This window comes from Tachyglossus aculeatus, chromosome 5 (assembly GCF_015852505.1).
Source record: "Tachyglossus aculeatus isolate mTacAcu1 chromosome 5, mTacAcu1.pri, whole genome shotgun sequence".
Lineage (NCBI taxonomy): Eukaryota > Metazoa > Chordata > Mammalia > Monotremata > Tachyglossidae > Tachyglossus > Tachyglossus aculeatus.
The window spans coordinates 73,136,762-73,149,631 of record NC_052070.1 but is presented as its reverse complement, the minus strand read 5'-3'; the positions used below and the strand labels follow the sequence as shown (position 1 = coordinate 73,149,631).

At 39.7% G+C, this 12,870-nt stretch overlaps 1 protein-coding gene and 1 non-coding gene across 7 annotated transcripts in view; one reads left to right on the top strand and one right to left on the bottom strand.

Moving 5' to 3' along the window:
* Positions 1 to 12,870, bottom strand: part of NEO1 (neogenin 1) — a 166,437-nt gene that overhangs the window by 103,039 nt on the left and 50,528 nt on the right. The window lies entirely within an intron of this gene.
* On the top strand, positions 986 to 1,123 carry LOC119929134. The gene has a single exon (XR_005451273.1). It is a non-coding gene; the product is annotated as a small nucleolar RNA SNORA7 (small nucleolar RNA).

Below are 12,870 nucleotides of genomic sequence, written 5' to 3'. Positions count from 1 at the left end.
CACTGTATACTTAAAGCAGATGAATCTATGGAAAATCTTTTTCCAAGAAGCTGAAAGTATTAAACCAAACCCCTCAATAATTTGAGAAGGGTCATAATCCTCTGGGAATCCAGAAAATGCTTTACGATTAAAGAACCATAGAGAAGTAAAGCAAAACTTAATTTCACTTAAATACACTCATGAATTTTTTTCCTTCAATAAGTGAAATTTCCTTTGCCTTTGACAGAATCCTGCTAAGCGTCTATCACCTCTACAGAGTTGCCTTGTAAAAAGAAGCATTCTTCTAGTGGAATGCTAAAATAAATTTATCTCATTAAATACTGTGAACACATCATCGCTTTTTGATTGAGAAGAATATTTTTTTTAAAAAAACAAGATAAAGAAGGCCCAGTCTGTTTCTGAAGAAGTCAGATGTCTTGCCAACCTCTGAGTAAAGGCTGTCATCTTTTGAAAACACACATTACATGTGTAACTAGAACATTTACATATCAAACAAAAGCTGACTAAATGGAATCCATTTAGAGAAATATTTGCAGAACTGAAAACTGTCAAATGCATAAAAAGTCAAATGTTCCATGAAATAAAAAAGTTATAAAAATGTAAACCAGTACATGCTTGGTATTGTTCAGGATATAAAGGCATAGAATCTAGAGTCATCTAAAAATCTAGCGGGGTGAATTCTTTTGTAACAAACAATGAACAACTTCCTCTAGCTGTGGGAAAAGACGGAATCTACTTTTTTTCACGAGACGATCAGTTGTAGATTATAAATGCCTGCATGTTCATATCCTCACTATTAAATATATGAAAAACAAATACGAATGACTGCCCTTACAACAAATCTGTGCAAACAAAGTTCTTAAGGAATCAAAGGGTTAGAGGCAGGGGATGTCAGAGATGAGAAGCGGGACGTTGTGAATGAGAAGATTTAAGGGGGGCAGAAAGGGAGGGCATAGTTGGATTTAATGTTATGTGACACACCCCACCCCTCTCAGGGTCTCACCTGGAGAGTTTCCAGTACTCTACCAGTCCCGACTATGGGAGGGAGAATCAAGCAGAGACATACCCATTCCATTCCTACCTTGGGTAGTGGCTAGCGAGTGGAAGGCAATCTGCTACAAGTCAAAGCCTACCTGTGCTGGGCAGCAGCCGCATGGGAGAGAGTCAAGGGTGGATATATGCAAGTTTACTGCACAGAAAGAGGTAAAGGTAAACCATGTCCATTTTTTTACCAAGGGAACTCTAAGGATACGCTACCAGAACGACTGCAGATGGAGCTGGGGCATTCTGGAAGAGATGTGTTCATGTGTCGTTATGGGTCGCAGATGACTCGACAGAATAAGACAAGACCCACCCCAACCAGAAACCAGGTAGCATAATCAATCAATCAGTGGAATTTATTGAGCATTTACTATATGCGGAGCACTGCACAAAGCTCTGTACCAAGTACAATAACAGAGTTGGAGACACTTTCCCCGCCTACAGTGAGTTTACAGTCTAGCAGGGAGCTTACCAGCCTTCCTGCTGTATGAGGCCACATGTTGCAGGTGTCGTTCTCATCCCTGCCAGGCAAATACAGTCTTTTAGACTGTAAGCCCACTGTTGGGTAGGGACTGTCTCTATATGTTGCCAACTTGTACTTCCCAAGCGCTTAGTACAGTGCTCTGCACACAGTAAGCACTCAATAAATACGATTGATGATGATGATGAAATACACTCCCTACATTCTCAGCTGAGCTTCTGTTTCTTGCAGAAACAATGGCTGTGCAAACTGCCATTTGCCTATCATAAGAATGGCAGGCCCATACTTGCATACCTAGAACTCCGTACGCTCTTCTAAGTCGCACTTCTCTTGAGAAGCAACATGGCCTATTGGATAGAACACGGACCTGGGTTTTAATCCTGGCTCTGCCACTTGTCTGTTGTTTGATCTTGGACAAGTCACTTCACTTCTCTGTGCCTCAATTAAGACTGTGAGCCGCATGTGGAATATGGACTGTGTCCAATCTGATTGACTGTGTCCAATCTTATCCCAGCGCTTGGTATATTCCCTGGCACACGATAAGTGCTTAACTAATACCATTAAAAACCAACAAAAAAAATAAGTACATGACCCAAAGATCTCTGATATTAAATTTTAAATATTTAAAAAGCATTAACAAATAGGGCACTAAATTTTGTGCCATTAGATTTTTGACTTCTTATAACAAGTCATCTCCAAGTTGTCCAGTAAAAAATCTTTTTTGACCTTAATCGATCCCAAGTAACACAAATATGCTCATCGAAAGTAACAGTTACTGGAGTGCCATAAGCAATGGAAATTTTCACTGGAATACAAAACCTAACTTTCTGAATGAAGAACATATGATGTAGAGGCAACCTCTAAATCCCTGAATAAGATAGAGATACATTGCCTTTGGATTTTTGTTCCAAATTTGTAACTCATAACATCTTGCTAATGAAAACCTCCAGTTCCCGCTTTTAACCCCTTTCAATAAACAGCGCAACAAGAAAACCCAGATGGGTGACTTCAGGCAGATTCTGCTTTTAAGGGATCATTTCACATATTTGTATATTTTTCCCCGCAGCTAAAGTGTGGACAAAAAGATCTGTAAGTTTCATCCATTTATACACAGGTTTATTGTTTTTGTGTGTTTTTTTAAATGAAAGGACTGGACTACTCCCCCAACCAATATGGTTTGAACTTTACTTTCAACATTCACTCAAAAAATCTTTTATGTGAAGACTATTCCATTCTGATAAAGAACATTTTGCCTGCTATGTGACCTTGGGCAACTCACTTAACTCCTCTGTGCCTCAGTTTCCTCATCTGTAAAATAGGGGACTGAAATACCTTTTCTCCTTTCTTTTTAGACTATGAGCCTCATGTGGGACAGGGACTTCATCTGACCTGATTAATTTGTATCTACTCTAGTACTTAGCACAGTGATTGGCATATAGTCAGTACTTAAATACCACAATTATTGCTACTTTTATCATTAAGTACTAAGGGTGGTGGTTGGGTTCACATGACTAGACTTGCTTGTTGTGTCTGTGGGCAAATCACTAACTTCGCTGAGCCTAAGTTTCCTTATCTGTAATATGGGGATTAAATCCTACTCCCACCTATTCAGACTGTGAGCCTCCATGTACGACATGAATTTGGGTCCAACTGAATAATCTTGTACCTACCCCAGTATTTAGTAAAGTGTTTGGCTTATAGTAAGTGCATAATAAAAATAACAATTATTATTATTATTAATATAATGTCTAATTTTTCAGGGAAGGCTTTCTAAGTGAGATGGGATTTTACTAGGGCTAGGAAGATGGAGAGTTGTGGTCTGATAGACTTAGGCAGGGCAGGGGAGGGAGTTCAAGGCTAGGGGCATCTTGTGCATGAGGAAATGGAGGAGAAAGAGTTGACAGCAAGATACAGCAAGGTGTCACTGGATGGAATGCAGAGCCATAACTGGGGATTAATGGATAAAGAGAACTGATATATAAGATGGGAAGAATTTGTGGAACGCCGAACAGATGAGTTTTGGCTTGAAACAGGAAAATGGGAAGCCACTGGAGGTTTCTGAGAAGAGCTGTGGGCTGAACATTTAAAGCTAATCCATGTACCAGGTAGTACAGATCACAAGGCAGAGAAGCTGGAGGCAGGGAGATCAGTAATGAGGCTGACACAATAGCAGAACCGTGCTGTGACAAGAGCTTGGACCATGGCAGTAGCTGTTTGGGTGGAAAGAGAGGGGTGGATTTGGAAAATGTTGTGTAGGCAGTACTGGCTGGATTTAGCAGTAGACAATGTGAGAGCTTGAAAGAACAGTGAAGAGATGAAAACAGCACCAAGGTCATGGGCTTCACACAGGGAGGATAGTGGTGTCCACAAAAATGAATATTAGGAGGTGGAATGAATTTAGGAGGTGGAATCATATGGCCTAGAAAAGCTGGATTTTAGCAGGGTACTGAATTAAAATAGAACAGACCCTAATGATTATTTCAGAACTTTCCTTGAGATCTGGCAGCATGGTTCAGACATTCGGCTCTGAAATGATTTAGACATGACACTCACCTGGGAAGAACAGGAATGAACTAGATCGGGTGCAGACAATCTTTGCTACTGCTGCTTCCAATGGACCCCCAAGGAAATTCCTGCAAGTACTTTTATAAGCCCTCCCTCCTGTACCAGATAGATCATGTTTCTCTTTCTCTTCTCCCCATGCTATTTCACATCCATGTTCAGGAAAGCCTGGGTTTTGCTTAGCCTTAACAATGGCTCTTAGATGGAAAAATGTTTACTGACTCCTCCACAGCCGATTTTTAACAATTAGTTCCAACCCAATGATTTGACAACTAAACCTGTTTACATTGCAAACTTCCCCAGACCACTAAATTCTGCATTATGAGCTACTTAGGCAGAGGATATGCAGGAACCATGTGAGCTAAGCAAAATGTTACTTAACAAAACACACCATGTCCTGGATAGTTTCAATTTGATTAATAAGAGGTTTATTCTGTCATTTGTCCCGAAACTCAAAGCAAACCATAAGGGCCTGTGACGACGGTCCAGGCTAAGCTAGCTCCTCACAAATTCCTGGAAATTCCTGGAAAGCTTCAGATCTGAAAATGGCTTCCTTATGTGGCTATTTCATTGTTACTATAATCCTAAAAGAGTTCAAATGTTCATTGTCATCAATATTAATTTTCAAATTATTGATTCCTTAATGTCATCTTGTATATTCTAGGTCAATTTTTCATAAAATACAGAATTTATATAGAACAATATTTCATAAAATTAGAACTCATATAGAACTTGGAACTTAAGAGTTTCTGCAACTGAACATTATGAAAATGAATGCTCTGTTTAGAGTTCAGAAATCTGTATATCAAATTCCTGAACAGGTTCGATGTAATACCAACAAGTTTACATTTTAAAATGTACAGGTGTAGTTGAAACTATCCAGTTCAAGAGTAAAATGAAAATTTCCAGTTAATGAATTAGATTTGCCTCGTTATCAAACTGAAACCATTATCTGTTTGGCCTAAAAGTGTTCAATTATAAGTTAGCACTAATATATAATCCTTTATAAACACTTGAAATTTTCTATTAGTAAAATTCAAATGTTTGTACCTTTAAGACAATTATGTAAAAATACAATGACTATCTAGTCTTTTGTCCTAAGAAGTCAACTTTTCTGTATTCCAGAAACTAGGAATAGCCTGGGCAATCACTAGAATATGGAAATTAGGCATGGATTCAAAGAATTTATTAAAATTTCCTATTGAGATTTGTTGAGCTTTGTAAGCTTGCATATGTAATTTCCATAACTACAAAACAAAGAGATTGTTATTTAGAGAAAGAAGATATTTTTCTTGTTTTAGGAGGTTGACAAGAACATATTACTAGAGCTAGGACATATGAGACTCAAGAATTGACAAATAAAATTGCAGCAGAGTATCTGAGTTTCAGTCTTTCTATTCCAGCCTTATAGTAGAGTTGTAATGACCAAAGGAGTATCAAAAAGCTGACCCCAAAAAAGGGAAGAAACAATGTGCCCTCAATGAACAAAAGGATACAGATATACTTCACTTAACCCTGGGGCTGTGTTCAGCAAATTCCATCCACTGTTTAATAATTCAGACTTGATATATGCTAATATTTGGCTTTTAAAAACTAAAAAGATAAGTTCTGATCACCAGTGACAAATGCTCGTCACCAATTTGTTCAACATGGTTCTAACTGCTTTCCAAGGAAGTCCATAGAAACAGTTCCTTTTATGGTCTTTCCTTCCTATTTCAGTGATTTCAGAATGGGCTTCCCAATAATCTCTCTGTGTCAACTCCAGAATGCCTAAGAAAAAATAAAATATTACCCAAACTAGCAGTAATTCAGGATTATGATTTTTAGAAATTCAATTTTTCAAATGATGAATGTGCATCAAATCCATGCAGCCCACCACAAATATTTTATGCATCATTTTTGAATAATGGAAAAAAATCACCTGAGCTGAACATACATCCATCTTAAAATATAAAAATACAGATCAATGTATTTGTTCTCTTAAAACTGGTGCCTCGCTGAAGATAACTGGGACTGATATCCCTCTATTTGAACACATGTACATTAATGCATGCATATACTTCAGATTTACCATTAATATGCAAATTTGATGTGTGAATAAATTAAAACCCTATAATGAAGGATTATACACAATATTCTTAGAGAAAGGAGGGCAGAGGGAAATTTCCCAAACAAAGGAAACCTTTCAAGAATAGTTCACTCCTCTTTCCCTCCAGTTTGAGCTTAATTTATTGCCTCAACATTCAATAGTTGATTCTTCTCCCCACTGTATTATGAGATATTTTTAATTCAATTTTTTTTAAATAAAAGGAATCTTATGGGAGACTGTTTCTATTAAGTTCACAGATGTATATTCTCATGACTATATTTTACAATTAAATACGATTAAAAAGAAGTTCTTTTCAGAAGTAGTTTGGCCCAGGGAAAGGAGCACCAGCCTGGGAGTCAGAAGACATGGGTTCTAATCCTGGCTCCGCCACTTTCCTGCTGTGTGACCTTGGGCAAGTCACTTAGCTTCTATCTGTGCCTCGGTTTCCTTGTCTTTAAAATGGGAATTCACTATTTGTTCTCCCTTCCACTTACACTGTGAGCCCCATATGAGATATGGACAGCATCTGACTTGATTAACTTGTCTCTATGCCAGAACTTAGTACAATGCTTGACACTTTATAAGCATCTAATACCACATTTATTATTAGTAAGAGAAAAAAATCCACACAAAAGGTCTCACATAAAAATCACCAGTTCATATCCTAGAGATCTTTCTCATTGTGTAAACACATCAAATGGACATTGAAATGTGATTGCAATTTCTGTGGTATGATGATTATACTGAGATTGAATACCTGTCAGTGAAAATAAAGACTCTATGGTTACACACACAACCTGCAGTTACCACGGTTCAGGCCTATCCCACTAGATAATTTAATTTTGTTCTCTGAAAATGTGGCTATAAAATGGGATACATCTTATCCCAGATTTATATGCAGTCAATTAGGCTCCAGTCTGGAAACAGTCCCAACATAATGGCTGAGACCTACAAGCAAAAATGATACTTTAAATCACTCCCCAGCCCCACAGCCCCTACCTCCCACCACTTCACTGTTCCTAGCTGGCCTCCCCTCTGCACCCCAAACTCAGCCTCCACCAGACCTTTCTCCCCTATCTCCAGTAATGTTTTTTATTTGAACGTCAATCACTGCAAGTAATTTACTTCCTCCACACCCCCACCCCTTTCCAACTCATCCTATTCCGGGAAATTGGATGTTACCAGGGTCAGTCAATTGCATTTACTGAGCGCTGTGTGCAGAGTACTGTACTAAGTATTTGGGAGAGTACAATATAACTATAAACAGAAATATTCCCTGCCCATAATGAACTTAGAATTTATATATGAATTTATATAAAATACCCTGAAGTTGAGAGGCAGCAGTAGAGTGGAATTAAATGGACTTGGCTTTTAGAAAACCAAATGCTCATTAGAAAGGATTACAGAAAATTCAGTCACCTTTGTCTTTCAACATTTCTTTCCCTTTTTCATGACAAAACCCACAAACCTTTAAGAGGGGAAACTATCACCCTCCTGGTGACCGGACGGCTCGAGGAGTCTACTTGTCTACTTCCCTCTGATAACTGCTTTCTGGATGGCTCCAATAACTCCCACTAGCCCCATGCCTGGGCTCTCTAGTACTTGCTGCTACTCTCATCCTTGGCTCCCAGGGGAGCTCAAGTTTTTGCTGAAATGGAGTGGACAAATCTAGGACCCCTGGCTACTGTCTCCCTCCTCTGTGGGGGCTCGCCACCAGCTACTGCAAATAACTCGGGGCTTGTCGATTCTTCGGATCACTTTGGGGTCAGCTCCACCCTTTTCCCTTTCCTCTCTAATCAAAATGCTACAACATTAATCCAAGCACTTATCCTATCCTGCCCTGACTACTCTATCAGCCTCCTTGCTGACCTCCCTGTGTCCTGTCTCTCCCTTCTTCAGTCTGTTACTTCACTCTGCTGCCTGGATCATTTTTCTGCAGAAATGTTCAGTCCACGTTTCTCCACTCCTCAAGAACCTCCAGGGTTATCCATCCACCTCCACATCAAACAGAAACTCCTTTCCATTGGCATTAAAGATCTCAATCACCTTTGCTCCCTACCTCACTGCTTTCCTACTATAACCCAGCCCAAACACTTTGCTCCTCTAAGCCAACCTACTCATTGTACCTCAATCTCCTCTATCTCACCACCGTCCACTCTCCCATGTTCAATCTGTGGCCTGGAACGCCCTCCCTCTTCATATCCGACAATTAATTACTCTCCCCACTTTTGAATCCTTATTTAGGCACATCTCCTACATAAGGCCTTCTCTGATTAGGCCATTTCCTCTCCTCCCACACCCTTCCGTGTCATCCTTACATTTGTTATTTGCACCCTTTATTATTCACCCCTCCCTCAGCCCCACAGCACTTATGTAAATAGCCATAATTCATTTATATTAATGCCTGTTCCATACCCTTAGACTCTAAGCTCCTTGTGGGCAGGGAACACGTCTACCAACTCTGTTATATTGTACTCTCCAAGTGCTTAGTACAGTGCTCTGCACACAGTAAGTATTCAATAAATATTAACTGACTGATTCTCCCCCAACCTGCACACCAACCTCCCTCCATTATTTATCTTAATCAATCAATGATACTTATTGAGTACTGACTGTATGGAGAGCACTGCACTAAGTGCTTGGGAGAGGCTAAAAGGAGCCTGGAGCCCCTGGTGTCTCTGAACCCAGCAGAGCAGCCAACCTCTTTGCCACGAAGACCACTGAAAGCACCCACTCCAAGGTGTTAAACTCTGAGTTACTTGCAACTGGTGGATGAGACTCCACTGAGGTAGTGAAGAATGAACAGACTGGAGCAAGCTGTTTTCTTTCCGATTTCTGCTTCCCGACTGGTGCCATAGCTTAAGGAGGGAGTTGTGCACATCGCTTGTTTAGAGAAAGAAAAAATGCTGGAGCTACAGCAGCGACTGGGATGAGGGGAAGAGGGAATGGGGAGGGAATTACTTGGACTGATGTGACGTAATTGTAATATTGTGGCCAGGGTTACACACCCTAAAGCTCATCAGCAAATAGTGAATGACATCTCCAGGTTGCATGTAGTGTGGGGTGGCCGTGCAGGACATAATTTAGAATCTTTTTGGTAGGTCCCATTGATTCTCAACAAAAAGAATTCATACAATCAGGGCTTTTTCCATATTTCTACGCTCTAGCAAATCCGAGTACACAAAAATATCAACTTCAGAAGTAGAAGAGCAACCTGGCTTGACAAACTCTGCTCAGACAAGATTTTTCCCTCATTTCCATCATCTTTTGGGTTTTATAGGAAGCGAAAGACACTTTAGATTCTGAAGAAACTATCTCCTGTGAGCAAAATTACTGTGTCTAAAATTTTAACTTGTTCTGGCATAATAACTTACTGTGTGCTGAGCACTGAGGTAAATTCCAAATAGTCAGAGCAGACACATCACCGTCCCACAAGAGGCTCACAATTGGAGAGGAAAAAGGAGAGGGGGAGGAAGAGGGATAAGGAGAACAGGAGGTATCAACCCCATCTGACCGATGACGGAAATGAAGTACAGAGAGGTTAAAAAATTTGGCTATAATCATTCAACGTGGCAGAGCTGGGATTAGGATCCAGATCTTCTGACTTGTGGAATGTAAGCCCTCTCTAGACTGTAGGCTCATTATGGGCAGGGAACATGTTCACTAATTCTGTTGTACTACACTCTCCCAAGCACTTAGTACATTGCTCGTCACACAGTCAGGCTCAATAAGTACTACTGACTGATTTATGGGTAGACCCATGTTCTTTCCACAAAGCCACTCTAGCTCCCATTTCAGGCTTTCTCCAAAACCAAAGCTCACTATTTTGGAGTTGCTAAGAAATTATTCTGTTCTGAAAAGTGCACAGGAACACAGAAATTTCCATCTGCAGTGCATCGTGTGAGAATTGGGTTGAATTTAAGAGCTTACAAAATCTAAGGCCTCACTTCTTTACTCGGTGAAAATATAGTAAGGATGTGATGGAAAACAAACTGATAAACTCTGCTCCCTAGTAAAAATATGCAGAAAGAAAGATAAACATTTAAAATGAAATGTTACCAAAAAAGTAACATCTGGACTTTAGACTTATGCCATTAGGAAAATATTTTTAGAGCAACAAAGTGACTGATTTATATGAGACACTGGCCCATTTCAAAAGCCCCATCTATCATCCAGAAACAGGAATCCACTCCCATAAGAGATCATTTATCTATATCCAGATCAGTGGAGAGAGCACAGCCCTGGGAATCAGATGAGCTGGGTTCTAATCCCAGCACTACCACTAGTCTGCTCCGTGACCTTGGGTAAATAAATTAACTTCTCTGTTTCTTCGTCTGTAAAATGAGGATTAAATCTTAGTCCTATATCTTCCTATTTAGACTGCGAGCCCCATGTGGGATATAGACTATGCCCAACCTCATTAGGTTGTATCTACTCCAGTGCTTAGTACAGTGCCTGGCACATAGTCTGCACTTAACAAATACCACTACACACACACTCAATTTGAAAGACAGATGTTAAACTAAGAATATGCCTCATAACAATTCTGATTAGAGTACTGTCTATACTTAAAATACCACCACTCCTACAAACTGGATTATAATCAACTTTCAGGGCAGTGGATTTCAGTACTATGTTTAATATGAACTTAGTATCTTAATTTTTAAATATCTAAACTTAATATCTATAACTAAACTCTCTAACTTTCCTTCCAAAGTCCAACCTTCAACCTAACTCTCCCATTCCAGTTGATACCACCAACATCCTTCCTATCGCCAAAGCCCATAATCCTGGCATTATCCTTGATTCTTCATTCTCTCTAGACTTTAAGCTACTAGTGGGCAGGGAACATGTCTACCAACTCTGTTGTACTGTACTCTTCCACGTGTTTATTTAGTACAGTGTTCTGCACAAGGTGATCATTCAATCAAATACCCCTGACTGATTGAATCTCCTATTCAGTCTGTTGCTAAATCCTACTGGTTTTCCTCCATTCCTTTTCCGGACTCCGCCCCTTCCTTGGCATCCAAATGGCCAGGAACCAGGTACAATTGCTCACCATAACCTGGTTAACCTGGCTACTTTATCAGCCTTCATACTGCTCTTCCCGCCACGAAATTCTCACCTCTTTATTCCATATTTCACCATGTAGCCCAGATCAATTTTCTTAAATTTAGTTATACACATCTTCCCCTCTTCAAGAACCTCCAACAGTTATCCATTCCTTTCTGCATCAAGCAGATATTCTTGATCATTGGCTTTATATCACTTCGTCAGCTCTCCCCCCTTTACTTATCCACTCATTTCTCCCACTACATCCCACCTCACACTCTTAATTCCTCCCAAGTTCAGCTCAGGGTGCCTTGTTTTCAACTGTTTTGCTTACACCTCCAGGCTCACTCCCTTTATCCTGTCTGAAGATTCACCAAATCAAGCTCTCCTCATCTTCACAACACTTCTGAAATTCCACCTTCAGATCTTCTCCAGTTCATTTTTCTTCTCCTCGGGTCTTATCCTCCCAACTTCTACTTCAGGACTTAGGTGTTCTGCTATTCAATCATGTGCTTTTTCACACATAGTAGGAAACCCCTCCTCCCCTTCAGCCCGCGCAAAACTGAAAATTCTATCTGCGCCCAATGGCGGCTGCACTTCAGTTGCACAAAATTTATTCTACAACTTGCACCTATCTGGGCTTTTTGGGAAGGTTGGCTCCTGCCTTTTTCCTACTGTTTTGTATTTTTACCTCTTGAAGACACTCAAAGTATATTAAAAGCTGAACTGACACTTTGTTTTACTCTCTGATATAATTTAAATGGGGAAGTCAAGCAAAGAATTATAAGATGTGTTCAGTTTAGTTCTAATTCAGAAATAAATTAAAATTTATAATCTATTCCAATTTTATTATTAAACAAAAAGCTGAATAAAACAATTAAAATTTCTAGAATGTTTTGTTTTGGTGACACCAAATATATTTACTGCCACACTTTTCCCCATATGCTAGTATATAAAAACATTTCTATAATATTGGATCTATAAATTACATTTCTTCCAGGCAGTAGAGCAATTATAAGGTCTGTCATATGTACAAAAGATTTTTCTTAAAATAAATATTCCTTTCTATTCCAGGATTGTCATTATTAGCAACCTAAGTCAATGAGCATACACTGTCATCTGAAGAAAGTTCTGCTGAGAAATAATACTTTCATTTCAGGGAATATTTTGGATTTAATGAAAAGACAAAGTAACAACCTTACACGAATTAATAACACTTATTTATGGCTTTGTTCAAATAGGCTTCAATATGCATAAGATAAATATCAATTCTTGCCCTAGAACTGAAAGGCCCAGAAAGTCATACTGAACAGTGCTACTTTCTCCTCCCCTCTCAGGGTCGCACCTGGAGAGTTTCCAGTACTCTACCAGTCCCGACTACAGGAGGGAGAGCAAGCAGTGGCAAATCCATCCCATTCCTAGCTTGGACAGTTGCTAGCAAGTCAAAACTCACCTGTGCTGGGCAACAGTGGCATGGGAGAGAGTGGAGGGTGGAGTCTAAAGTTTGCTGCACGAAGGAAGCAATGGCAAACCATTTCTGTATTTTTGCCAAGAAAACTCTATGGAGACACTGCCAGAACAACTGCAGGTGGAGGTGGGGCATTCTGGCAGAGATGTGTCCATGACGTCGCTATGGGTTGGACAC